Source organism: Lissotriton vulgaris, assembly GCF_964263255.1.
Source record: "Lissotriton vulgaris chromosome 9 unlocalized genomic scaffold, aLisVul1.2 SUPER_9_unloc_2, whole genome shotgun sequence".
In the NCBI taxonomy this organism is placed as follows: domain Eukaryota; kingdom Metazoa; phylum Chordata; class Amphibia; order Caudata; family Salamandridae; genus Lissotriton; species Lissotriton vulgaris.
This window is the reverse complement of record NW_028240617.1, coordinates 644,862-670,194: the sequence shown is the minus strand read 5'-3', so window position 1 is coordinate 670,194 and position 25,333 is coordinate 644,862. Positions and strand designations below refer to the sequence as shown.

General features: G+C 45.1%; 1 protein-coding gene across 3 annotated transcripts in view; it reads left to right on the top strand.

The window, feature by feature from the left end:
* The first annotated feature begins 1,043 nt into the window (after positions 1-1,043).
* LOC147672942 (nuclear receptor subfamily 2 group C member 2-like) overlaps positions 1,044-25,333 on the top strand; it is a 343,617-nt gene continuing 319,327 nt past the window's right edge. For all 3 annotated transcript variants that reach the window (XM_086947899.1, XM_086947900.1, XM_086947898.1), the window contains exon 1: positions 1,044-1,314. The gene's annotated coding sequence lies outside the window, so the exon portion shown is untranslated. The remainder of the gene's footprint in view (positions 1,315-25,333) is intronic.

Genomic DNA, 25,333 nt, shown 5'->3' with positions numbered 1-25,333 from the left:
CAGATAAAGTGCACATAATGTAAATAGGTCAGTGGGTTACTGCTTTTGTCAGACAGCTCTTTGGTTACTTGAAGCTTAGAAGTTAAAATCATAACATAGAACAAACAGTGAGCTATTGTCATCTAAGAGCTGCATGCAAACTGCAAGGAATAAATTAGAGCATTATCCCCCCCCCCAGTCTTTGATTATCCTAATGTTGCAAAAAGTGTTTATTTGGATAGAAATCAATTTTGATTATTCGGAGAACCCCCAACCATGGTATTATGCTTTAAATTCTGAGTTTGTGTTTGTCCAGACCACAATCACTATTAAACTATTCAGCCCACTAGTATGGTTGTCATTTACTTCTACACCCTTTAGTCCTTTGTCTTACGTAACATTCCCTATACAGTGATTTACACACATATAATTGATTGTCTCTTTGTAGTGTGTGTGATGTAAAGTGCTCTGAAACCCTACACTGGTATGAGTGGCGCTATAAATCAAATTAAATGCATCTGAGAGAGAGTGTGGTTATGGAGACTTGAGGGGCACTGTTAAAGAGTGGAATTGGGGGAATTCGTGGCAGACTTTGTCATTGGGGGGCACAAACAATGTTGCACAGGACACCATCAGCACTAAAGCCGGCCATGCCCTTGAGGCCAGCCCGCCTCACCCATTAGTACCGCCATTGGCCTTGTTTCAGCAGTAGTAGCTGCAACTCACCAGGGATTGGCAATGCAGGATTTGCACGCTGATTCTCCACTCCCAGTTCACAGTTCCCCTACTCCCCCCTCCCCTCAGTAAAAGGAATAAAGCAACTTAAATATCCTGACAAAGTCTTCTGCAGATCCTTCTTCAAATTATTTTAAAACGTAGGTCTCGTGAGAAGTCTCTCGGCACTCGAACGGTTGGACCTGCAGACAGAGATATGACAGACAGCTTAGAGGAGGCATTGTAAACTCACAAAACGGTAGAAATATAACCGAGCCGTCCAATACCCTGCCTCTCCCGTGACGTCACCCGCCCAGCATGCGTCTGTCTATGTGCGCGAGGAAGGAGAAGGAGAAAAAAAAAAAAAAAGAAAGCGCGACGCGAGTGAGGAAGAAGAAAAACACTCCCAGCGCGCTGCAAAAGCGGACGGGGTCACGAACTATGACCTTTCACAAAAAAACAATAACAAATGCAATTTTAAAAATCCTCAAACGCAAATTAATATAAATAAAAAATGATGTACGCGATGACAGCCACGTGACAAAACGGAAAATTAGAGCACCGGCGGCGTGGAAAATAAAAATCAACACCGAATAATCAACTCGTCATATTTTTCCAGAGGTAAGCGTTACTGCGTCTATAATATATACGTTCAATGCATGTTTAAGCCCAGTGTTGTTTTGTGCGCTTATCGAACATAGTGCGCAGTTTCTTAACCGCGTTCGGTACCGGGGCGGCTCGCGAGATACCGTACCCGTTAACGGTTCGTAACTGTCATTTATGAATCAGGACACTCAGCGAAATGGAGGCTGAAGGGGGCGTTTGTTTCTTTTTGGTATTTTGAACCCGACCCTTTTACCTTTGCCACCGGGGGTGAAGGGGGAAGAGAGGCGGCGGCTGCAGGATGTTGGAACGCTTGAGGAAGAAACTGTCTCTGACAGCCTTGCGCGCTTCCTCGACATCTGTGAGCGCTGGCGGCTAGCGAGACTGTAATTTTGGAAGTAACGGAGTTTGTTAATGTTTGATACGTACAACGGTGTTCCTCGGTTATGCTCCAATGGCTGCCGGTGTAGTTGGCAACCGGCCAATACGGCCATTTTTTTTTCTATCTCTATTTTTTCCGCTTCCCGGCTGAACTGTCGCTCTTAGCTTTATGAGGCGCAGGGCGTCACAACGCAGCCAATGAGGGAGGAGAGGCGGGGTTTGTGAACCTTATCCAATAAAGCTGTTGGCTGTAAATACATGACTGATTGTAGTGGGAGGCGGGCTCAACGCAATTAAAGGCCCTGGAAGCAATGAAGTTAAGATAGCTGATTGTGAACTGATTTTTTTTATGTATGATTGACAGGCGTGTGAGCCAATATAGTATTTTAGCCACAACATGCTTTGATTATTTAATTTATTTATTTATGCGTTTTTATATAGCGCAGACATACTTTGAATTGGGTAGATGCCAACAGAAGCAAACTGGCATTGGCAAAGCGAATAGGTCTTGCCTATGGAATAGCCCAAGGAACCACAGAGGTCAGGGCACAGGGGCCCAGGCAGCAAGCTGACCTCAGAGGCGTAGAAGGCAAGAGTATGTGAGAATTTTTGCGAGTTAGTATATGCATAAAGGATGTGTATGTTTGTTGAGTAGTATGATTGAACCTCTTCGGGGTTGTGTGGGATGTTCTTTGAATTAGGTTGTGATTTATCAGCAACTCATATGTTGTGGAAACTTGGTCCTTCTGCTTGCTAACATTTTTTATTTTTATAATCAAAAAGGAAAATAAAAATATGATTATTCTCATTAATTTCTTGTCCTGACATCAGTTGTTTATGTTTCTGGTTCCTGTGAGCCTATACCTGCTTTATGTGAATTGAGGACTCTTTTTGAGCCTTATTATAAATCATTTGGGGCAGACCATTCTTGTTTCTTGAAATTTACTGTTATTTCCCCTGCTTGTCTGCCTTTTATCCGTCTCCTCAGGAGGCTCCTTTCTTAGTTATTAGAAGGCAAGAGGACCAGGGACAGGGAGGGCAGCAGAGGGAGATGCAGGGGCAGTACAAGGACAGAGGGCAGGCTGAAGGAACATTGGCAGTAAGTTGACCTTTGACAGCAAGCAGAAAGGCTAGGGGTAGCACGAGACCACGTAAGGCAGCCCCGGGGAGGCATGGGTAGCAAGCTGACCTCAGAAGGCAGGCGATAAGGACTTGGACAGACAAGCTGCCCATGGAAGATAGGCGGGGCAGCGCAACGGACTGCAGAATGCAGGTGAGAGAGGACAGCTGAATGAAGAAACACAATGAACATAATCCGTTGGAGGCAGAGGCAACAAGCCTTTTTTGCATTTTAAATGTTTAATAAACCGCTCCCTATGCAAATAAATGGTCCTTATTTTTAACATTTTCAGTGCCACAGGTGTTCTGTGGGACCATCCATCTGATAGCACTAAAATTTCAACATTTTCAAGCCCACACGAGCACCTCTTTCAGCCCTGGAAGTACCACACATTAGGCATTAGACTAATATATTTCAGTGTGGTGGTCCACATCACCGCACTGAAATGCAAAGTCAAACATTATAGGGCCTCCTGACACCATCGGTGCTGAGGCAAATAAGCAAGTCAGAAGTGCCGCCCTCTTAACACTCTGAAGCAGCGCGCACTGTGGGCTGCTTTGGCAATGGACTGCGCTGTCTAGCGGTGCTGCCCTGGTCCAGTTAAGTTCGCTCAACAAATGTGAATGGCAGTGGATAATTTTTTTTCCGGCTTGGGACCGGCTCAGAAAGCTAAGCTAGTGGGGCTGCATTTATTCATCATTGGATCATTCACAGCTGCTGTCTGCTGATTCACCCTGGGACTCATGTGACATGGCGTCACATGACTGCACAACACAGGTCGAGCCCATTTGATTTGCTGGCAGGAGGTCCCACTCAGTGTCTGAGTGAGGCAGCAAGTGGCAGTTATGCCTAGTTTGCCACAACTCTGCCCATGACCGCACTGCCACTAGTTCGGTGCCTGCACTCCTCATCATGCAAGTCCGGCTGCGTTGGGAAAGGAGGAGAGGTTGCAGAGTCACCACTGCAGACGCAGTATCTGATGTTGATTAAACAAGATGATCTGACTGCCTAAGTTAATTACAGTGCTGCAAGACTTGTCGGCTGCTCCACTCAGATATGTGGGAGTGTGTGACTGACATGTTCCTTTTGATTTATGTATTTAGAACATTATAATTTTAGTTTTAGCAGGCTGAGCCTGCTCAGTGCCTTTGGCAGGTGCCGCTGGAGTCCGGGCTGCTCAGCTGAATAATATTGTAAAAACATGGTTTGCAAGTCAGCACATATTGCACAGGTTTACTGTTATTACATTGTATCGTTAGTAATTCTTTTCCTATTAGGCTTCTGAGAGACGACTTGCATTTTGAAGCATGAGCTGGTCCCAGGTCATGGAGAGGTGACCGGTTGCTAAGAAACCGGCCTGTGCCCAGCTAAGCTGTTTGCTGTGTTTCTAGTTACAATAACACAGAGCGTTCTTCTCCGGGTCCAGCCAGCACGTGTTTTAGGAGCCATCATAGCTGGCACTTTAATCCTCCTGCAGTGTAACAGCCTCAGAGCCCTCTGATTTTAGAGAGACAGGCTAGCCTTCACTCTAATCAGCAGTCAGCCCAGTGCAGAGGAATCAGGGCAGAATGTTTTCTTGGTAATATTTTTTTACAATAGTATATAGTGTGAACTCGACCCAAAGGTATTGCAGAGTTTTACATGAGCTCCAGTTACATTACACAGACCTACATTCACATTTATTGTTTTCCAACACTAAATTTTTATGTTGTTATGTTATCATAATTTGTAGCGCGCCAGCTACTCAAAAGAGTGTTTCGACGCGAGCCCAAGAGTAACAAAGAAACACGTAGAAGAAGAAAAGCCAGGACAAACTAGTTAAACAGGAAAGTTTTGAGTTTTTCCTAAACTGAATAGGATTCTGAAGACTACGCAGATCCAAAGGAAGGGAATTCCAATATGTTTCAACCAGATAGGCCAAATGAGCTACCCCCTTACATTTCAGGCAAAACCTCGGGACAGTAGCCAGGAGCATGTTTGAGGAACGAAGAGACCTGACCGGGGTGTAAAATTGAAAGCGTTTCCTGAGCTAGGCAGGTCCATACTTTTAAAGCGCAGCATGAGCAATGACCAAAGCCTTGAACATTATCCTAGCTTTAACTGGCAACCAGTATAAATTACGCAGATGTTGCCTAACACTGGAGCGCTTAGGTAAGTCCAACAAGAGCCGAGCAGCAGCATTCTGGACAACCTGCAATTTGTCCAAAAGGTAGCAAGGGAGACCAACATACAACGCATTCGCATAATCAATGCGAGTGTAGACCAAAGCACAAATGACAGTTTCTTTAGCAGGAAGAGGCGGCAGCAGCAAAAATCTATGGGGGAGTTTTAAAATGCCAAAGCAAGTGCAGTTTATTTACTGATCTGGTTACCAAAGGTAAGCTTTTCATCAAACCAGATACCAAGATTTTTTTACAGGGTCGCCAGATGGAGAGGGACTAGGAGATTCATTGAGCCAAAAGTTATGTCAAAACAATTCGGGTAACTCCCCAAAGAAAAGGATCTCAATTTTGTCTGCATTACATTTCAACTGAGCCAACGAAAGCCAGTTAAATACAGCAGACGGGCAAGCCTTGACATGAGAGGTGGCAGCCATGTGCTTCGTCCAGGTAAACAAAAGTTGAGTGTCGTTGGTGTAAGCGACCACTTTAGCACCCAGGTCCTCGGCCAGCTGAATAAGAGGGGTCATATAAAGATGGAATAACCAGGGATTCAGTATAGACCCCTGAGGAACCCCTGTCAGCAGAGCTTGAGATGTTGACACAAAAGAGGGATCCAAACGTGTTGGGTTCTATGTTCCAAAAAGGATTTTAACCACTCCCAGGCGACACCGATGATGGCCAACTTCTGCAGACGGGCAAGGAGAAGTGAATGGGGTCAGTATCAAAAGCGGCCGAGAGGCCCTTCCCCCAGCATCCAAAGACTCACGAATGGCCTCTGCGACTTCCACTAGGGCAGACTCAGTACTGTATGAGGCCCTGAACCCCGATTGGGCAGGATGGAGAAGTCCCTGCTGCTCAATGAAGGAGGTGTATTGGAAAGGAAACTCGACTTTAAACACAGTGCCAGGCTGCAAAACTACCTGATCAGGGAAGAAGGAAAGGTAAGAGGCACACATTAGCAAAAACTTAAATACCCCAGTCTGTAGATCAAGCTAGCATAGTCAATCTTTTAAGGAACCCTTCTGGTTCCAACAAAGCACACAACTTTATAGGGATCCGGTGCCTGTCCTACCAGTCCTGAGTGACCTAATCATCAAAGCTAAATGCCAGCCTCTAATGTTCGGGAGGCTCTTAGCACTATGTGACTGAGCAAGTTAGCGGCAGATAGTAGCCTGCACTTTTTGCATCCTCTTTGGGGGCTGGCTCAGCTGAGCTCGCTTTGGCTTAGGCTACAATGTAACCCATTTACTCAACACCAGCGCGATATCAGCACTGATGTCACGACTGGTGTAAATCGGGAAGGCCAGGCGTTTCTGAACGTGGCCGTTGTCGTCCACGTTGTGTGTCTGGCTCCCAGGGTGACTCGCATGGGGCATTATAATTTTTCTGCCTTCGTCCCATACAGGAATGCAAGCTTGAATGCATCTCACAGCAAGGTAGTGGCTCAGGATTTCCATGAAAGCAGCATATGGCATGAAGCCAGCAACGTTTCAACTTCAACACACGTCATACTTAGGGAAAACTGGATTATAGCTCCCGGCATGCCTTGGGACATACAGACCTAGAAATATCTCTCCCTTGCGAGTATTGCATGTTTATGACATCAAGGAGCTTCAAGAGCACAGTAGTGAGTTGGTGCAAACAAAATTCCAATACAGTGTGGAAAGAGAAAGGGGGGATACACAGTTTTTGTCAGTTTGTGCAGGGGCTTTTCATCAAAGTTTGATCAGTTCATGCAGAGGGAGGATGAGGCACATGGTTCTGGTTAAGTCGACCCATGGGAGATCTATCCTGTTTATGTGAATGAGTGGGGTGGACGGGGCATTATGGCACATGAGGCTCATTTGCAGGCAGTATGGCCTCTCACGTCCTGTTAGGTACAGTCGGATCCCACAGTGCACTCCATTTCTGGTGCTTTGCATCGCTTTTAAGATCTTCTTAGAGTTTCTCGTTGCTCACATGGTGGTCATTTCTTATATTTATATGTTTCCCTCGTCTTCATTGCTTGATTTTACTTGCAAGAAATTGTCTCTCATAGTCGTTGAATGACACTTGTAATTACACTGAAATTATGAAAATGTCACACATAAACAATGTAAAGCCCTGGCAGCTATGTTCTTTTGAAAACATATTTCTTGAAAACGTCTGAACAAATATACATATATATATATATTTTTTTTAAAAACATTTTTTATTGAAGCTAAGGTTTGTCGAACATGAACGTTTACATATTGCAGCATTATATCATAGCAAAAAACCAAACAATGAAAATCTATTTTAACATAATGACTCGTTAACAAGTCACTATACCACGTCATAGACCTGTTATACATTTCATAAAAAGAGTTAGCCAGGTACAAATATACAAATATCCCACAGAAAAAGCCCTCTGTAAACATTTACACAATAAATAGATAAATAGACAGTTGACGAGGTCTAAAATCTCATTCCACCCCTCCATCGTATAACAAGCAACTGCAGCCACTCCCTCTGCTTTAATCAAAGCTCGAACCCCATGTTTTATTAAATTTCTTAGGTCCCCCAATTCTTGCTGCGAAGGTATATTCACTTTTCTTCACCCTTCTCATCTTCTGCCCCCATTCCAAGGCTGACGGAATTGAGTCAGAGCGCCAATTTTGTAGAACCAGTGACATTGCAATTGCCATAGCTATATATAAAAACCTAGCCACTGAATCTACAAAAGGGAGATCAGGATCAAAGCCAAATAAAATTAACCTGTCATTTACTTCCAACTGTAAGTTACATTCCTTTTCCAGATATACAAATACCTCTACCCAATACACATTAATCTTTGGACAGCAGAGCATGATATGTGACCAATTGGCAGCAGGATAATTCATACATCGGAAGCATTGAGAAGACTGATTGGGGTACATCTTTGCAAGGGCAACTGGGGTTCGATACAGCAGCCATTTACTAAAAAATAACATCCTGCGCCAATTTGCTTCTCTTAAAGAGCTAACATTTAGCCTGTTGATAGTGGTCCAAATATGGGGGGAGATTTCACAGTTTTCTTGCTCTGACCATTTCCTTAAAGCTTTAGATTCAAGATCCATTCCCCATACAGAGGCCAATATTTCTTTCAGGCACCTGGCTTCCTGTCGGATACCTTAACTAAAAGGTCCTCCACCAACTGATTTTGAACCAAAAAGGAGATGACATTTGTTTCAGCAAGGTATTTAAATAAAGTGCCATAAGAGTGCATTAGAATAAAATCATTAGTCAATGATTGGTGCATGTCTACTATGGGCACCCAGTTACCATCCCGTATAAAATCTGAAATTTTAACATACCCCGCTTCCGCCCATTTTACGGCCAGATATGTGGGTTGTCTAACACCTATCAAGGGAAGGATTTCTTCTAACAAGGAAGCAAAGTTAATCGCCGGAATGGAATATCTTTAAAAAAAATGCCTGCCTTCTCCTGCCTTCTTTTAAAAAGCCATTGCAAGCTCTTGTAGCGGACCAGCTTTGGAGATCTAAACATTAGAAGGGTAGAATGATTTTGGCTATCCTGGCACATAAGATTGATAAAAAAGTTGGTAAAAAAATGTATTTGTGGTGCGGGCTTGAACCTCGATAAATATTGTGCAAAATATGCATCATAAAAACTTTTTAGATTGGCAACTGCTAAACCACCATGATCCAAGTCTTCATATAAAGTGCTATGTGCTAGACGTGTTTTTTTCCCAAATAAAGGCTGTAAACATTTACTCAACCTGAGAAAAGAAAGAGCCTGATAAAGTGCACGGAATTGAGGCAACCAAGAAATTAAATAACGGTAAAACAGACATTTTGATCAGAGCCACACGTCCCATTATAGACAAAGGAAGTGAGTTCCATTGGGAAAACAGCCCTTCAACTTTCTTTATTAGGGTAACAAAATTTAATTTATATAGATCATCAATTAGATTGGAAAAAAATATTCCCAAATATCTCATTGCATTAGAGTTAACAGAGCCCCGAATATCAGGGTGTAAATTTATAGTGTCAGTTCCACACAGTATAACTTCTGTCTTGCCTTTATTTATACAATATCCCCCTAGAGCTTCAAAGTCCTCAAACAACTTAAAGACCTTGGAGTGCACCTCCACTGTTGGCTTAATTAAAAGCAAGATATCATCTGCTTACAGCTTTATTTTGGGCATTGCTGCGATTCGAGGACGAATATCGACACAGTTCCGAATAGCTGTTGCTAGGGGTTCAATAAAGAAAGCGAATAACACCGGTGATAAAGGGCACCCTTGCCTTGTGCCACGCTTAATTTTAATAGATCCTACCACTTCCGAATTAATAATTATATTAGCCACCGCATTCTTATATAGGCTCTGAATTAGAAGTATCAATGACCGTGGGATATTAAAAGAATGTAAAATCGAAAATAATGTCTCCCAGTCCACAAGGTCGAAGGCCTTTTCTGCGTCTAATAATAATAACACAAGAGCCTGAATCTTCTGACCCACAAAATAATCCAGGGCTTCTGCAAGAAAGTTGGTGTTAGTGGCCAATTGTCTACCAGCCAGAAACCCGTTCTGGTCGGGATGGATCAACTGTGCTGCGAATCTATTAAATCTACATGATAAAAGTTTTGTGACAATTTTGTAGTCCGAATTCAACAACGTGATCGGGTCCATAAGAGCTACGGTCCATCTTATCCTTACCTTTCTTTGGTAAACTAAAGATATTCCCCTGCCTAAAAGATTCTGGGACTGACCCTCCTTCTAATAAAGAGTTATTCAGGGCTAAAAAAAGTGTGATAATGCCCCAAAAAGACCTTAAAAAATTCTGCAGGTAGTCCGTCTGGACCACAGGCCTTGCCATTCGCCAGACTTTTTACAACTTCCTCCAGCTCTATCAGGGAAAAGGTCGCCAACTATTTCAGACAGAGTTGAAGATGGATTTTCCTGAAGGAACTTAGCAAGTAGTTGGTCATCAACCCTTTGTAATTTACCATAGATAAAATAGTAGTGGGCCATCTTGATGTCCCCAATTATCCCTGGATCTTCTGTGGGAGCTGCTGTCAAAGGGCATTTTAATGCTTTAATTTGTTTTGCTGCAGCCTGCTCTTTGGCCTGCCACGCCAACAGCCTACCTGTGAAATTACTTTCCTCATATACCTTCTGTTGAATGCGTTGAAAAAAGATCTCACTTTGGATGTTATAGGCAGAGCAGAGCTCACGTTTGGCCTGATCAAGAAGTTTTTTATTAGAGACCGAGGGATCTTTTAGAAATATCTCATTGAGGGCATGGATCTTGTCTTCATGCTGTAACTTCTCCAGCCTAGCTTTCTTTGACATGGCTGCGTCTTTGCCTATTATTAGCCCCCGCACAAATGCTTTGAGTGAGTCCCAAACTATATGTGGTGCAGCAGACAGAGTGTTCTGATTTAAAAATTGTCTGATCTCTGAATCCATAAACTTCACCCAGTCCTTATCATTTAAACACTGCTTATTGAAAATCCACCGTTTGGCAGTCTCAATCCTTCCCCCAGATGGATTTCCAATGTCAGCATTGCATGGTCAGAAAATGCATTAAAGAAACATTTTTGTTGAGAAAGCTCTAACCCCTGGAAAATAAAAATAAAAATCAATACGGGAGGAGGAACAGAACCAACCAGATCCACACGTGAATTTCCCTTGAGACGGACACGCTAATCGCCATGGATCATGTAAGTTCAATATAGATTCATAATTCTCCAAAACTCTAAAAGATCTGGGCTTTGTCTACCTCTTCCCATGTACTGTAGAATCTAACCGTGGATCCATCAAAATATTAAAATCCCCTCCTAAAATTAAATCACCCGGGATCCTGGTCCGTGCTAGAAAGAGTTCCTCATAGGTTTCATATTGTCCTCTACCGGTGCATAAAAACTCACAAATGTGAGAGGGCAAGGTTTTGATCTAAACGAAAAGGAGGCCCAACACCACCTCCCTGATGGATCGCTACCGGAGTTAATATACTCTGCTTGTAAATTTTTATTAATAAATATAGCGGTCCCTCAATGGGATGCCGAGGAAGATGAGAACCCCCTATAACCTGCCCATGATCTAAACATAGAAAATTCAGAGATCTTAATAGTCGAAATATGGTTTTCCTGTAAAAGAATTACCCCTGGGGTTTCTGTTTTTACCCACGCTTCAATAGCACGCATCTTTCTCTTGTTATTAAGCCCGTTTACATTAAAAGAAACCACCTTTAAAGGTGACATATTAGCCATATATAAACACTAGTGACTTTTCTAGTGAAACAAATGAAACGGAATAAAAAAAGCAATAGAATATTAACAAACGACCGGCTTCATTTTTCCCCTTTTGCCAACCACTCCCCACCCCCCAAAAAAGTGGACTTCCCCCCTCTACCACACCTTCCACTTTCCCCTCCCCCAACTCAATTTGGGTGTCATGTTGCTACACCCTGGTACGCTTCACTACTGGCCCAACCAGCAATGTAATTCACTCTTTCTCTTCTGCGCTTTGAGACTAACCATCATTATTCGACCTACTCAACCTAATATTCAGTCTCTCCCTGACTGTACACTAGGCTATAATTAACCATTTTAAGAAACTCTGCTGGGCTCAGGAGCCGACTTGCTCTCTCTAACGCCAAAACGGCCAATCCTAACCTTTAATTCCGTTATTCAATCATCCCTAATCGATCAGTTAAGCATAAAGTATCTGATCTGGCACACTAGATTAGGGAGCCATATCCACGTTGTCAGCCCCTGCATCTTAATAATAAAGTTTAGAGCTTTAAACTAATTGCTTGGCTCACCACCGCCACGTTAGACCTTTCTATCATTAGATGCTGGAGAAATGCCCTCCAGAAGCCCCAGAGCTTCGTGTACGTCTGTGAACAGAAAGAACTTCCCTTTTACTAGGACTCTTAGCTTGGATTGTTGGGCAATCGATGCTTGTGCTCCTTTTGCCTTAAATAGTTGCAGCATTTTAACAAATTCTTTCCTGCGGCGTGCCGTGACAGCTGACATGCCAGAAAAGTTACGACATTTTGTAGTCTCATTAACAGCAAATTGCCTTTGTTGTATGGCTTTTGTTAATACTGCTTCCTTTATTCAAAAATCAGCGACATTAATCAGGATCGTACGTGGAAGTGTCGAGTTGGTGAATGGTTGAGCCGGGACACGATGAGCTCTTGTAATCGTGAGGTCCCCTTGGAAGTTCGGCATGACCTTTTGTTTGATAAAAATATTCACCCAACTCAGAGTCTGAGAGTCTTCCACCCCCTCGGGTACTCAACTAAATGAAGATTAGACCTTCGGGAGTGGTTTTCCAATTCTTCCACCTTAGTTTCCAGTGTCTGTTTACCTTTGGCCGCTATTTTGACCTCCTTCATGACAATGGACAACTGATCCTCTAAAAACCGAGATTCTTTCCTCAGCCTCTTGCAGTCTAGTAGGAAAGCTCCCCATTGTGTTCTCAATCTTTTCGAGACGCAGACTGAGGGAGGCCAATTCCGCTTTCTGTACCTTTTTTAAGTCACGGACTTCCTCCAGGATCAAATTGAGCATATCTTTAATGCTATTTTGGGAGGCTCCAGTTGTCTCTGCCCTTGGATCCGTACTAGCCTCGGAACTTAGATCAGTGTGATGAGAGAACACAGCCATCGGGAGGATTGTACCTGAGGGAGAAACTCTCAATTCCACCTCTTCCGCCTCCTCTGGCTGATGGGGGGGGTTGTCTGAACCACAGCTCTCAAATCCGGCCCATGACTTTTCAGAGAATCAGCCTGTTAAACGCTATGTTGCTCCTTCCCTGAATTAAATAGATTGACCACAGGGACTCCGTTCCGAATAATGGGAATAGCAGGGATTTCTTTATCGCCAGTACTCAGACTACTTGAAACCTGTATGCCGGGAGAAGCCGAGATAGCTGAGATAGCCGGACAGCTTGCATTTAATAATGGACCTTGGAGCTCTTGAGATGCTTGTGTGATTCTTAAATTCTCTGGTCTCAACGCCTCCACTCCAGTGTCGGTGAAATTCTGTACGCTAGATTTGGGGGTACAAGGGCTGTGAGGTCTAGGAGAGGAAGCCTGTATAGTAGTTTTTTTCTGAAAAAGAGCAAATTGCTTAACCCCCTTCTGCGCCGTCTCTTTCTTCTGAGCCTCTAATTCACAGTCACCTTCCTGTACACTGTTCTGGGGGTGTAAGGAGATAGCTGTGGTTATGGAGCTCGAACCCTCACAGGGGTTCTCCCATGGTAATGCGAATTGCTGAATGACTGCTACTGGGCTGCCTTTTTTTATCTCCCCCTCTGAGCTTTCAACTGTAGAGTCCAGTGGATGCGAGGGGGGGCGTTTTCTATTCCAGCCAAGCGCGCCACTTTCTCTGCCTCTCTGGCCTCTCTCACTTCTTTCGCCAACAGGCGGCGGGCTTTAGCCTTAGCGAGGCGAGTATTCAAAGACTTCTTCATCTCAGGGGGGTCAGACATAACGTTTTTGGCAAGAAAAACAAAAAAGGGAAGATTCTGCCTTTAATGTCTTGGCAAGTCTATTCCTCAGGCTTCGAGCACTATGCGCCAGCAAGTGTCTCCAATTAACAACCATGAATCCTCTAACCACAGCCATTGTCAATTTTCTTCCCCGGCTCCTCTTTACCTTTTGCCCTTTACTCTCCTTTTACTTTTACTGTTTTGACTTTTAACTGTTTGACACCTCCTCACCTCTATGCAGGGGAAGGTCTGAGGTTTTCGAAGGCAGGAACACATCGCTCTGAATTCCTCTGGAGACAGCTTCACTTCCGTGAAGCTCACCGAGCTCCATGCCTCCTCATTGATTGCCGCCGCCCGCTGAGATCACATTCCCCCGAGTGCTCGAAACCTGGATTACATCCGTTGCCTCCGTCCGCGGCATGCGGTGAGAAAGATCGCGGCTCACCCGGCCCGACAAGAAAACAACATAGAAAAGTGTTGAAAAGCCGCCAGGGAAGGAAGGTTGCAGAGAACGCCGCAGTTCACTATACGCAGTGCTCGCTATTACTGAGGGGCGGAGTGAAGAGTCACCGTCGGAACAAATATGGACCAAGTAACAAAAAGCACGTTTTCTAAGGACAATTCTACCTTTCTACCAAATTTGGTGTAATTCAGTTTAACTCTTTTTTTCTGTATCACTTCTCAAGATTTCCAATGGGAATTAACAAGGAAATACAATACTTTGGGATCAAAAAAACACTCTTCATAGGGAAACTCTGATCTAACTATAACTGCACAGGTCGACCAATTCTGAGGTCTATCTGTGGATTTGCTTTGCAGTAGGTGTCGAGAGAGAGTCATGCAAGTGAAATGGTTCAGAAATACCTTGTGCATGGTAACTCTTTACCTGTTGTTTCCACTGGTGGACCACCAGTGCTTGTAGAAAAAATATTAAGCTTGTTACATGTTAAGATACATTGACTTTGGAATTGGAAATGTGAAAATAAGTACATTTTTAGCTAGTTTGTTCCATGTTTTCTAAGCATCATGATCCAATTTCAAATTCAAGAAAATTGGGGATAGTGTAAGCAGAGAGGGATATCCACAAAAATGCCCAAGGAGGGGGAAAAAAGTTGTCATTGCACTTGAAATGGCTCCACAGATGTTGTTATGTGAAAATATACATATGTATATTTTTGCCTGAGAAAATGAAATTCACAAGTTCTCCTTGAGTTAGTCAGAAAACCTGTAACTACTGTGGTTTTCCTTGTGTACTTGTGGAAAGCTTTGTCAATTCCCATATGTTTGCAATTCCCATCCAAGTCTTTAACCTTGTAGGTGGAGAATTGTCTAAGCATAAAGATCTGGTCCACAATCGTTAATGTAGATGTAACAATCTTGTAAACCTACATGTCATATTTCTAGAATTGATTATAGCATAGAGGCAACTGATGGACTAGGCATCAGGGGTGTGGAATTTAATAAAATATCTACTTGTCCACTGGGCAGGTTGCTTCATAAATCTACTTGTCCTTTTACAAAATCTACTTGTCCCTTTGGCGCCATGTTGTGCAGCGACAAATTACGGCAGCAATCTGATTATATAAGCGCTCTGATATAGCCTCTCTGATTATGCCAGGGCTCATACCATTGTAGTGTTTCAATACTTAAAATCCCCTTATCTTGCCACGTTTCCGCAGCTCTACATACTGGGGCTGAAGTTAGTGGTAAGCAATAGTTCCAGGGTTAGAATGCCCTTTTGAGTCTGTGCAAACCTACTAACTTGCATGTTTAAGGGTTTTCAACAACTCTTCTCTAATCTTTTCCCTTACTGAGAAATGCAGAAAATGTACTCCTGACAATGGCAGACATAAACCTTCTTTCAGAGTTGGGAGAAAAGTGGTTGGAGGGAAATTGAACTTGCAAACACTCAGATTTCTTACATGAGTAAATCTACTCATGCATATTTGCTCCTGCTAAAATGCAGATCACAAATATTTATTGTCCTACTTTTGAAAATTCTTGGGAATTCACGAAAGCCTTATAGCTGCACTTAATGTAAGGACATATACCATGGGTGCACTCTTGAGACTTTCTTTAATAATTGGGCCCTAATTTGGTCTGGCGTTGACCATGACCTTTTGTGTTAATTAAGATTCTCTCTCACTGTGTATCAGCTGGCTTCACTGTGAGTGGCAGCATTCTGTTCTTTCACAAGGAGCATATCGGCACACAAAGTAGTTTTGTTCAGTGCCAGTAGCCACTATGGCAGTGTGTGCTTTTTGAGACCTAAAACAATTTTTGCTTTTGCCAATATTTGTTTTAAGGGTGAGGGCCCAGCAGCTCCCACACCAATAAAGTTCTACAAAAACCATCTAATACACAAAGAGGGGGACGGGTAGCTTAGAAAAAAAAAGAAAAGAGGTCCCGTACCCGGGCTCTCAAGGTAGTACGTCTGAATCACGAGAGAGCAACTGTTTCTATGATTAAGTGCTAGCCCTTTCGGCAGCATACAGTATAGGTGAAAAGCGAGAGTAGTTGGAATACGCCTATCTTAGTAAATGAGTGAAGGTTGGATGCAGGGGAAATCCTCAAATTTGAAGAGTAACCCTCACACACCCGTTAAGGTGTCATGCTTCATCATTGGGCGTTATGCTCCTTGTGGGGGTCCTCACGGGCCCCACAAGAGGGCTCTTTAGCGGAGATCTTTTCAGAGGAACGCTGCAGTGGTGAGTATGGGTATGTGGGGAGTGTGCAAGTCAGTTACAAATAACGTAAAGGTACCCTAGGTAGTGTTTATTCTTGGGTCACCCCCACGAGAAGCATGCCACCTAATGATGAAGCATGACACCTCAACAGGTGTGTGAGGGATACTCTTCAAATTTGAGGATTTCCCCTGCATCCAACCTTTGCTCTACAAAAACCATGCCAAATCAAGTCACACATTGACATAACTAAAAAGCTGACCACCAATTTCAGACCTACTCGCTTTGCCAATGCTTGTTTATTTTTGTTTCTCATAATCTTATTGAAACTGGTTACACTGATTTTCCATTATGAATATTTTTAGGAAATACTAACAAACATCAACACGTGTTACTAAATGATGCTGCAAAGAAATGGTACCTGAGGTTTTACAGTAGATTAGCTAAATGTTTTTTTCCTGCTTTCATTTTTTTATGAACATTTTATTTTGAAAGCAAAGAATCATCAACCTTGCTTTCAAGCTTCTGCAAATATTTGCATCAAATCAAAGACCATCTGGGAGCATTATACATAGCCTCATATTGCTAAACTTTGAAAACGTGTGTACATATTTTAATACTGGAACCACTGTCAGTAGAGCAGTCAGAGCTTACAACATTTACTTAGAGCGCTCACCCTAATAATAAAGGCTTTCAATTAATGAACCATAAATACAAGTTTGAACAGCTTTAACATATGGACAAAAAGATTACCTTAACTGCAGACAGTGCCTTCCTTGATCTATAATGTGGTACTGCAAACTGGCAGCCAAAGGGTTTGTGCTGCAGGGGGTTGGGCCTACTTGTCCCAAGGAAAAAGTACCCATGAAAACGTGTTGCCCTTGACCCCAAACTATATGTCCTGGGCTTTGGGCTATAGGAATTCCACATCCTTGAGACATGGAGCAGGGGTGTGGAATTTAAAAAAATATCTACTTGTCCATGGGGCAGGCTGCTTAATAAATCTTCTTGTCCTGTAACAAAATCCACTTGTCCCCTTTGTGCCATGTAATACGGCAACAAATTACGCAGCAATCTCATTATATAAGAGTTCTGATATAGCCTCTCTGATTATGCCAGGGTTCATACCATAGTAGTGTTTGAACACTAGCAGTTCCCTTATGCTGGTATGTTTTTGCAGGTCTACATACTGGGGCTGAAGGTAGTGGTAAGCAATAGTTCCAGGATTGGAATGCCCTTTTTATTCTGTGCAAACCTACTAACGTGCATGTTTTAAGGGTTTTCAACAATTCTTCTCTAATCATTTCCCATACTGAGAACGGTTGGAAATTTACTACTGACAGTGGCAGACTTAAAACTTCTTCCAGGGTTGGGAAAAAAGTTGTTGGTGGAAAAGTGAACTTGAAAACATTCAGATTTTCACATAAGCAAATCTACACCTGCATATTTGCTCATGCTAAAATGCAGTTCACAAATATTTTCTGGGAGTACTATTTCTTGGCCTACTTCTGTAAATTCTTGTAAATTCATGGAAACTGTACATATGCACTTAATGCAAGGATGCATATCATAGATGCACTTTTGAGACATTCTTTAATATTTGGGCCTCTAATTAGGCCTGGGGTTAACCAGGACCTTTTGTTTTGGTTTTTGTTCTGTCTCTCTCCGTCTGTCTATCAGCTGGAGTCCATGTAAGTGACAGTATTTTGCTCTTTTAGAAGGAGCATATTGGCACACAAAGTAGTTTTGTTCAGTGCCCAGAACCACTGTGGCAATGTGTGCTGAGACCAACATTTTTTTGTTTTGCTTTTGCCAATGCTTGTTAGAATGGTGAGGACCCAGTAGCTCCCACACTGTTAAGGTTTTACAAAAACCATGCCTAAACAAGTCACGCCTTGACAACACCAAAAGGCTGACCACCAATTTCCGACCCACTAGCTTTGCCAATGCTTGTTCATTTTTGTTTGCCATATTCGTATTTAAACTGGTTACACTGATTTTTCCATTCTGAATATTTTTGGGAAATACTGAACATACATCAACATATTACTAAATGATGCTGGAAAGATACGGGACCTAAAACCTTACAGTAGTTCAGTTAAATGTTTTCTTTTCTTGCATGCATTTTTTTTGTGAACGTTTTATTTTGAAAGCAAAGAATCATCATTCTTGCTTTGAAGCTTCTGCAAATATTGGCATATAATCAGAGAGCATTCTGAGTGCATTATACAGAGCCTCATATTACTAAACATTGAAAATGTGTGTACACTTTTATACTGGAACCACCGTCAGAAGTGCAGGCTGAGCTTAAAACATTTACTTTTAGTGCTCACCCTAATTATAAAGGCTTTGCGTTAATGAACCATATATACAAGTTTGAACAGCATTAACACAAATATTACATATAACACACATTTTACCTTAATTGTAGAGAAGACCCTTCCCTGATCCACAATGTGGTACTTTAAACTGGCAGCCAAGGGGTTTGGGCTGCAGGGGGTTGGGCCTACTTGTCCCAAGGACAAACTGCACATTAAAACTTGTTGCCCTTGACCCCAAACAATATGTCCCGGGCGTCGGGCTATAGGAATTCCACATCCCTGCATGGAGACAACCTATGGTATTACTGATTTGTGATCATTTCAAAGAGGACAATAATTGAATTTGAAATGGGGGATGAAGTGTTCCGTACTAGAGTGGCTGACCTCGAAGCATGGGGAACCGGCCTAGAGTCTCGGCAACTATGCCAAACATCCTTTGATTCAAACTTGTTTCTTGAGTCTTAAGGGAGGAGCTACCCTTTCCCTATCCTGGAAAATCTCACTTTGACCTCTATGGTCAGGAATATGAGTGTCCTCCTTAATGCCAACACTTGTGTTGATCATATAGATTGATCAACCATCATACACTTTTTATTTGTCAATTCAGTTACTTAAAATGAACCTGTTACACATGCAGACTGTAATTGAAAACCAGGACAGATGGGGCGTGGCTAGCGGCCGAACATGGCGGCAGCATAGAGGACTAGCTCCGGCAGGGAAGCGGCCTCTCCATCTATCCGCACGATAATCCGTGGCTAAATCTTACCTCAGACGGAGGCACTGAACGCCCGAGACCGGGCGGAACTGGCGGCAAGTTTCCGAACAGAAATCGAGGACTGGATGACGGAGTTATCGTCGAGTGTTGATCCGATCGAAGTACAGGCCTACCTCCGGGCACTCTAGTGGCGAGTGAAGCCGACCGGAAGTGCAGCCTGCTCAGCCACCACAGACAGGAAGTGATCGGTGCTGGGGGACTACCCCGAGTGACGGCCGGCGAACGGGATCCCTATCTAGGGACAGAACATTCGCCATACCTGCCAACAGTTCGTCGAAGGAGGTGACCGAGGATTTTCGGGAAGACCATAAGCACACTCTCCTGCCATCTGCTCCGTGGAGAACATCGGGGCGTTTCCCCCATTGCAGCGAAAGCTCCTTCCTGAACTAAACTGAGGACTGTGCAGTGACGGTGGTTGCTCCTGGTGTCCTAGCTCGCCGACGAACTGTATAATCTCCGTGCACGAACCATGGCCGGGAAAGGTGTTAAAGGCGGTACGACCCAGACCCGTATCGAGCGGTACACGAACGACAGAACCGCCTCCCCTCCGGCGGATGGGAAACACTCTTCCACGAAACCAGGCGAGCCTATGGGGACGAAGAAGGCGACGCTAGATGATGTTATGAAGGCTCTCTCGCAGGTCCAAACAACGGTGGGTACCATTTCGACCGAAATCACCCTTATCCGAGCGGATCTCCACAAAATGGCCGAAAAAGTAGGCTCATTAGAACTGGTCACGAAATCACTGGTTGAGGATGTCTCGGAACTGCAGACGGCCATGGAAGCAGTCATGGCGGAAAACAAAATCCTGAAAGATAAGCTGGATGACCAGGAGGGCCGCTCCAGGCGGAACAATGTACGCATTCTTGGTGTTCCGGAATCAGAGGGCACGAGAGCGATGGACTTATACGTGGAAGACCTCATTAAAACTCATCTTCAACCCAAGGGACTGTCGGCCTTCTTTTCAGTAGAACGTGCACACAGAGTTCCGGGGGGACAACCTAAGCCAGGGGCCTCGCCCATGCCGATCCTAGCAAGAATGTTTAATTTCCGCAACCAGGATGTCATCCTTCAAGCGGCGCGGGTTTCACCACCGGTGAAAATCCTCAACTCTACGGTGGCGTTCTTCCCGGACTACACGGCGGAGGTGGCCAGGCGACGGAAGACATTCCTGAACGTTAAAAAGGAACTCAGAAAACAAGAACTCCCTTATTCCATGATTTTTCCTGCCAGGCTCCGGGTGGTGGCAGAGAACAGGACCTGGTTTTTCGATAACCCTGAGAATGCGCGAGACTGGCTGGACGGCTGGCGACCTGCCCCCCATTCTCGCCGTTCTGGACGGACTAAGAATGGCTCACATCCGAACGACCGGGACGACGCTGGAGAAGCTGGTATGAACAGTGGCAGAAGCTCGCCGACAAGAGATAATGGCGACCTGAACCAGGAGGTAAACCCATGAACACTCGACAGGTATGGAACATTGTTGTTCGGGACTGCGGCTGGAACCGCCATGGACACTGGGCCGAGGGCCTCTGCAGAGGGTATGAGGGGTCGCTATTTCCGGAGTACTCCTCACCCCCAACGAGCAAGTAACTGTGTGTTTTCTTTGGGATGGGACTAAGCACTCTGCTAAATTGGGGTGGCGGGCAGTTTTGAGTCCGTGTAGCAGGGAAGCAGGGCGGGTGGGGTTTTTGGGAATGGGGGGGTTTCGTTGGTTTGTTTGTTTGAACTGTTTGGCTCTATTCATCGTATGGAACTCATTTGTAGTCACATATGGCCGCATTCCTTGTACCGGGTGTGTCACCTCTGATCTTCTAGCACTGGGAATGCACCAACATACTCATGGTTGCAAAGGGCAGGGAGGCCCTTCGGCTGCCATGGTTCTGTTTTACCCCGTGGAACACCGATTCACACAAGCATCTACACAATGGCGGATCTTCCACGACCTAACAACATAACGACTGACTCTGGGGTGGGGCCTGTGCCACCGCTACAAATATTGTCATGGAATGTTCGGGGGTTGGGGGACAAAGTAAAGAGGGGACTAGTTTTGCAATGCATTAGGCGACTGAACTGCAACATTGCCCTACTTCAGGAAACACACTTGGTGGGGGCGGCTACTAAAGCTCTGGATAGGCGAGGTTACCACATGGTAGTGTATTCGGACTTCACTTCAGGGTCACGGGGGACGGGCGTTTGGGTGAAAAAAACATCACGTTTTATACAACACTCCACAAGAACTGACAAACATGGCCGCTTCGCGGCGGTGTGTGGGCAATGGGAAGGTGTGTCCATTAATGTGGTGTCTGTGTATATCCCGCCGGCGCTACATTCATCGGCATTTCCGGACCTGGGCAAATTTCTTCTGGACCTCCCAGAAGGGGACCTGGTGGTGGGCGGAGATTTTAATGCACTGGCCAATACTGATATGGATAGATTCCCGGTCGGCACCCCCCTCACTGGCCCCACAAAATTCGGGGACTTTCTGGAGGCGAAGGGTCTGGTTGATGTCTGGAGGCAGCTTCACCCCACTGATCGCCACTATTCCTATTATTCATCCACCCATGACTGCCTGTCTCGCATTGACTACTTTCTCACACTGGGGGGTGGCAGACTCACGATTGCTGACGTGCAAATTAAACCCCGGGGTATATCGGACCATTCCCCTTTGACTGTTACATTGTCCTGCACAATAGCGGCTCGCAAACGGCTCTATCCTCTTTACCCTGGTTATCCTTAACTTCCCCAAATTCGAAAATCCCTAAAAACGACCACCAAACATTACTTCCAGGAGAATTCCGGCTCGGTGTCCTCCCCGACAACACTGTGGGAGGCGTATAAGACAGTGCTGAGAGGCCAAGCGATCGCGGCTGTAACCGACCATAAACGTAAGCAAAAACAGGAACTGGCAGAGTTAGAACTGCAGTTGGAACAGGCGAACGTAGCTCATATGGATGCGCCGTCGGAAGACACTCGACACGCATTACATCTCTGCCAACAAAGACATGACGACTTTCTTCGACGGCGGACATTAGAACATATAGAGTCGACTGCGAGTAGGGTTTATGATATGGGCGATAAGGCCAATAAACTATTGGCCTGGTTAGATAAGAAACGAGACGGTGGCAGGCATATTTTACAACTGCGGGACCAAGAAGGGACGTGTCACACGCACCCCTCCAAAATTGTTGACCTACTGGCGGACCACTTTCAGAGGGTTTATACCCCAGAGACGGTGGTCACGGCAGAGGCGGCGGAGCTAGCTCTCCAGGATGTAGAAGTAGAGACACTGTCGCCGGAGGCAATAACCAAGTTGGAGGCGGACCTCACGGTGGAGGAGCTCCGTGTGGCAATAGGTGCGCTGCGTACGGGTAAAGCGTTGGGTCCTAACGGGTTGCAGATCGAATGGTTTCAAACGACGGCGGACGCATTGGGCCCACCTCTGTTGGCCATGTTTGAGAACTACCAAGAGACCGGAACGTTGCCTTTAGACCAGCGCTTGGCGACAATAGTGGCTATCCCAAAACCCGGCAGGCCTCCTGAGGACTGTACGTCATATCGCCCAATCTCGCTCCTCAACGCGGAGGCGAAGATTTTGGCGAAATTGATTGCGAATAGGCTTACTCCGCATTTATCCCACTTGATTCACCCGGACCAATCAGGCTTTATGCCGCATAGGAGCACGGCACTAAATCTCCGTAGGGTGCACGGCGCACTGGCTCGGGCACACTTACTGGAGGAGCCGGCGGCCATTTTGTCATTAGACGCCAGAATGGCTTTTGATATGGTAGAGTGTCACTACCTGTTTGCAGTTCTGACCCGGATGGGCTTCGGACCGAAATTTATATCGTGGGTTAGACTTCTCTACACAGATCCGGTAGCACACGTGGCGGCCAACGGCCACATCTCTCGGGCAATTCCTTTGGCGCGTGGGACTTGTCAGGGCTGCCCCTTATCCCCGCTCTTGTTCGCGCTGGTCCTTGAACCGCTTGCGATTGTTATTAGAACGACACCACTACTGAAAGGTATTAAATGGACGGAGGCCTGGGAAGACAGAGTATCACTGTATGCAGATGATATGTTGGTCTACTTGTCCGATCCCGAATCGACTGTCCCGATATTGCTGGCACTCTGCGATAAGCATGGCTATGCCTCCGGCTATACCATTAATTGGACGAAGTCGGTCCTTTATGTCCTGAGGGGCCCTATGCCAGTCCTCCCTGAACACTGTCCTCTGGTATTGACCGACGTCTCCTTTAAATACTTGGGCATCCATGTCACCGAAGACACGGCCATGTTCTATGACCGGAACCTGGCGCCCCCCCTCCTTCGTTTGAAAGCGGACGCCCGACATTGGACAGCCCTGCCACTCACGCTACTGGGGCGCGCTGCCTTATTTAAAATGATGGCGCTGCCGCGCCTCCTGTATGCTCTGGAAAACACCCCGGATGTAATTCCGCTATCATACTTCCATAAAGTCACCGCAGTTGTGACTACTCTGCTGTGGGGTGAACGTCCACCGAGAATTGCCCACCTTAAACTTAATCGTGGTTGGTACGATGGGGGAATAGCGTTACCGAATATACAACTTTACTACTGGGCATCCCAACTTAAGGTACTTAACCAATGGCTCCACGCACCACACGATGACCCGGCATATCTGGCTGATAGGGCCCAATTGGGGACGCAAAGTCTGTTGGCCCCGTTATATAACCCGAGTCTCCTTAAAGGACTGATTGGCCCTACTAAACACACAGTTGCCCTGTGGTACAGGGCGCTCACTCGGCTGAAGTGGAAGGGGGTCATCACGAAACTCACCCCACTTTGGGACACCAAAAAACTGGGTTGCCTCCGATCTAGCAAAGGGTTCACCCAGTGGGATAATATAGGCATTTCAACGGTGGGGGATCTTTGGACTTCTTCAGGGGTGCTCCCTTTCGCACAACTACAACAACAATACGCCCTAGGCCCCACTGAAACATATAGATACATCCAGATAAGGCACGCTCTGCTGGCGGTGTTGGAACCGGGGACCACCGTCCCGGAATCCTCACCCCTAGAAGACCGGCTTCTTACGGACTTTCTACAGACACATGCCACCTCACTCACATATCGCAAACTGCTGAACAATCTCCCGGATCCGCTGCAGAAATTACGAGAAAAGTGGGAAAATGAGTTGGGAGCTATGGATGAGACGGATTGGAATGCTGCTATGGCATCTCCGAGGGAGGCAGGGGTATCGGCCAGGTTCCGGCTTATACAGCTGAAAATATTGCACAGAGTATATTATACAAGAACCACCCTACACAGAATACATAGGGCTGACACCCCACATTGTCTCAGGGGATGTGGGGAGGATGGTACGCTATTACATACACTGTGGGAATGCCCATTTATTAGCAGGTATTGGCAACAGGTCATGCGAACAATATCCCAGGCCCTTGACTCTTCCCTTACGCCGGAGCCACGCCTCTGTCTACTGAATATCTGGGAGGGTACTGATCTTAATCTTAGACAACAGCAGTGGGTTACGATTGGTACAATGGTGGCCAAGCGCGACGTGGCACAAAGATGGGGGGTGGCGGAGGTACCTACATTGGCATTGTGGTGCAGAAATATGGATAAATTGATGTTACTTGAAAGAACTGTATATAAGGTGAGAGCTAACCCCAAGAAATGGAACAAGGTATGGGAGGCATGGAATGGATATAGAGGGGATATATGTGAACCGCTGCCGGAGGATGATGAAGACGATTCGGAGGATGAGGAGGACTTGGTTGACTATATCGAGGGTGTGCTTTGGGTAGGAAACGGAAATGTTACCTTTTGATGGGGATTTCGACTTAGCGTGGTGTTTGAGGGGGGAAGGGTACCTACCTGGGTGGTTGGGATCGGCGTACTTCCTTAATAGCATTTTTTCCTTTTGTTTTGTAACTATACAACACAGATGAGCCATCGAATTTGTTCTGTTTGTTTTCTTTTTTATAAAAATATAAAAAATGGACTTGAAAATGTAAGATATCATGCCTTCGATTATCGTATCCTGATGGCACTCCACATCATCTTTGACATTCGCTGCCGGACCGGAGGGTTGTCGGCTGAATAGCTGTGTAAAAGTACAAACTGC